Below are 4,341 nucleotides of genomic sequence, written 5' to 3'. Positions count from 1 at the left end.
GAACGTACAGCACGCTGTTTGACGGCTTTCGAACAACACAATCAAAGGGGGCTACGCAAGAATATGCACAAACGTAGAAGACAAGCGCACTAATTCAAAGTCCCCGGATGAAGAAACGGAAGTTTCCTCTCAGTTGGACAGGATGTTTGGGTTTCAAAGTTCATCCTGTCTCTGCCTCTAAAAAAACATACATTTGTCAACATGTCAACACAAGTGCATGACAATGTCAAGGTAGGTTTGTTATCAGATTACAACCATGTATGTAGCTACACTCATTGTTAAACGGAGCTAAAGTAAGACGTTTTATATCTTTAAGTACCTACCATGATACCGACACAGACCAGGCATGCAGCTATTCCTGTAAATCCACCATGGCTACTCCCACCTCCAGAGGTTGATCTACTAGTGTTGGAGAGACTACAGAAAGATAGAGAGGGAGTTAATCCATCTGGATACCGTGTATCAGGATTTTGTGGCCATTTACACAGATGGTTTCAAAGATCCAAGAACAAGACATACTGGGTCAGTATTTGTAGTGCAGGAACGTATTACAGATCATCTGGCTGTATATACGGCTGAGCTGATGGCCATACTGTTGGCCTTGCAGTGGGTGGCGGAAGTCAAGCCAGACAGAGTAGTTATTTGCTGTGATTGATGTGAGGTGTTGATGAGTCAGCAGTCCTTTAGCTCATGTAGCAGACAATACCTGCTTTATGAGGTACTACAAACTCATGGCACTATTAGACAGATGGGTATACATATCAGATTCACTTGGGTTCCAGTCCATGTGGGGGTGTAGGGGAATGAGGCAGTTGATGTACTGGCTAAACAAGCACTATGTAGTTGGGATGTTATAGTGTCAATGAGCAAGGCAGAAGCAAAAAGCTTGATATTGACAGTGATGGTGCCACGATGGCAGGAGCAGTGGAATAGAGCTATGAAGGACAGGGATTTATTTCAAGTACAGATGAAAGTCTGGGACGGGAGGACAGCATGAAGGGGCAGAAGAGAGAAGGCTATTTTTACAAGGTTAAGGGTGGGACACAACTGGTTGAATAAGACTTTAAAAGGGATAGGAAAACATCCAACAGGAAAGTGTGATTATTGCCAGGAAACAGACCGTGGAGCATGCATTGCTACAGTGTGGCAGTATCAGAAGGAAAAGGAGAGGATGAGAGCTAGTTTGAGGGAGAAGGAAATACAGGAAATTAGTTTTAAAAGTATATTGAGTAGAACTTCATTAGTTATAGTCTCAAATATTTTATATATTTTTTTTAAGATGAACGGGGCTGACAGGATTTAGTTTCTCCCTGTCTTTGGGCCCACACTCCAGTACAGTAGGTGGCGGTAATGCATCATGACGCTGAATTGTGAACCGAAGATAAACCTTACCGAAGAAGAAGTCCTAGTCCTGAACTAAAACACAAATTCAATGGGGAATCTCCAATGAAAGTGATTTTTAGTCCAGGACTAGGTTTAATATGTGTCCGGAGTCCAATATTCAGATAGTCAAGGGCTTGATTTATTTATTTTTATATAACCTTTATATATCCAGGTTAGTCTCATTGAGATAAAATCTATTTTTCATGAGACCTTGTCCAACCAAGACACCAGCAGGGGGAACAATGTTTGAGACAAATATCAGACATACTGTAACAACTTACAATATGTTTGTACAGTATGCCTGCACAGTTTGTCTTCGACACATACATTTCCATTACAGAAACATATAAATGTCATAGATAAATCTATCATATGTACCACTGCGTCAAGTCCTAATGAAAATCACGGAAGGGGTGGCAGGGGAGCCTAGTGGTTAGAGCGTTGGACTAGTAACCGGAAGGTTGCAAGTTCAAATCCCTGAGCTGACAAGGTACAAATCTGTCATTCTGCCCCTGAACAGGCAGTTAACACACAGTTCCTAGGCCGTCATTGAAAACGGGAATTTGTTCTTAACTGACTTGCCTAGTTATATAAAAAAATCACATTCCTTATTAACATGTGAGTCAACCAAACGTTTAAACTCCAAGGAAACAAGATCCTGGGGTTTCAAGCTGGCCTGGAGAAAAATTCCAAGATCATGGAGCGGAGTAGCTAAAACACTTTTTGCCATGATCTGTCCTTATTTTAGGAACCGTTAAAAGTAAGTTGGAGTGAGACCGTAACTGGTCTCTGACCTTATTAAAGAAGAACAGAGATAGTGTCAGTTTCCCAAAATGGCTTTATCGATCATTGTATAGCAATGTTTAAGCCTACGTAGAGTCAACAAAGACCAGCCAACAGCCCTATAGAGCGGTGTCAGATGCTTTTGGTGGGTATTAAACCTAGGAGCTGCATGATACATGGAATCAACTGCCTTCAGGGTAGTGCTTGAGGTCTGCATATAAATTACATCAGGACATTAATGATCATGTCCAATTGAATCAGTGTGCTTGTTCAAGATTAGTTGAGCTGTTGCTGGGGACACCTAAGGACGGAACGGTTAGGGAAACACTTGTACCAAGTATTTTAATAGTGACATTTATATATTTTGATCTCTTCCTCAGCAATACTATGGTTCTCGGCTGGAGTTTACCTGTGATCTGCAGACCAGTGCTGCCTGCTCTCTATCCTGCGGGCCAATGCCCAAGAGTGCTATGGAGGCCCTTAATTTAGTTCACCCTGAAGTATCCAAACGGTATGATGATGACAATGAACCAATTGATTCAGGACTACTTCTGTTGGGAATATATCTAATATCTATAAGTAGAATACATTCATTTCCAACCAATATACACGAATAAAGACTACTATTGCAGCAAATGTGAAACTGTTAGGACACACATTCCTCTTTGTTCCAGATTTACATTTGAGTTATTTAGCAGATGCTCTTATCCCGAACAACTTCATCTTAAGATAGCTAAGTGAGACAGCCACATATCACAGTCATAGTAAGTAGCTATCAGCAATTAAAGTAGCTATCAGCAAAGTCAGAGTTAGCAAGGGGGAAAAGTCAAGTGCGAGTGTTAGTTAATAAAAGGCTATATATTCCTAATTCATTTGTTTCTCGGTTCTTTGGCTGTGCTCTACCGGTTCCAGAGAAACTTCAGGGCTGCAGAATATTGGACCTGGGCAGCGGTTCCGGCAGAGACTGCTATGCCCTCAGTACTGGTTGGCGAGACTGGCCATGTCACAGGCATTGATATGACTGAGTAACTGGTATGCATAGCACCTAGACCTACATATTTAATCATCTTACATCTTCAGTAATCTATTAATCATTCTATTAAATTGGTGTGTGGTACTCTGCTTTGTGCTGTGGGCCTGTCTGGCTCAGTTGGTAGAGCATGGTCCTTGCAATGCCAGGATCATGGATTCAATTTACGCTGGGGTCATCCATACAAAAATGTATGTGTAAAAGTGGCCTTTTTTGTGCTCAGAGTCTAGCGTCCCGTAAATACATCCATTACCACCAGGAGAAGTTTGGCTTTAGTTGAGAATGACTATGGATATCAGTGTAAGTTCAGGAACCATCATGTTACTTTACTATCAAACGATGGGTCCTTCTTGCTCAAATGTAATCTTATTTTATTCTGTTTCACGGTTCTGTTGGGAAGATGAACAAAAGTCCAGGTCAAACTGTGTCATCTGTTTATGCCCTAACAAGAAAACAGTTGTACGGGAAGCCTACAAGGTCCTCAAGGTGAGTAGTCCACCACACTGCCTGTTATCATTGCATAACATGATTATTAAAAACAGTATCCCAGAGCTTAAGAAACTACAGATGGCAGTGACTGTGTCTCATGAAAAGTACTAATTATTTTGTTCTTCCATCTGTCTCCCATGTGATATAGGAGGGTGATGAATTGTACTTCAGTGACATGTATGCCAGCAATGTTGTTCCACTTAAAAGAAGATCCAGTTATGTGGTGTAAGGGATCACGTTTCCCCTTCCTAGCATACGAAGAATGTTTGATAATCTACATTCTGCTCTTATCTTCCATATTTTTCAGATGCAGTCTCATTGGTGACATCTCAAAGTTAATTTGCCCAGAAGTGGTTTCGTTTGACCAGAATGTGCCATGCAAATTGAACAAATGCTCTTCACACTGTTGTGTTTTGTGATAGGTGTGGGAATGAGCGGTTCCCTCTGTTGGTGAGACCTCATCTCATTGGTCCAGGAGGTGGGCTTCAGCACTCCTCATCTCAGCCAGTCACATCGAGGTCCACAACTGCGAACTCAAAAGAAAGCAGGTACATGCATCTCCATTACTGTCTTAAGGCTGCTTACTATAGGATGGAAAGAGTATGCAGTTCTTACGTTACCTTAACTTCACTAATAACACATTTATTCATGTCGTC

The sequence above is a fragment of the Oncorhynchus masou genome, chromosome 9 (assembly GCF_036934945.1).
Source record: "Oncorhynchus masou masou isolate Uvic2021 chromosome 9, UVic_Omas_1.1, whole genome shotgun sequence".
In the NCBI taxonomy this organism is placed as follows: Eukaryota; Metazoa; Chordata; class Actinopteri; order Salmoniformes; family Salmonidae; genus Oncorhynchus; species Oncorhynchus masou.
This window is presented reverse-complemented; position numbering follows the sequence as displayed.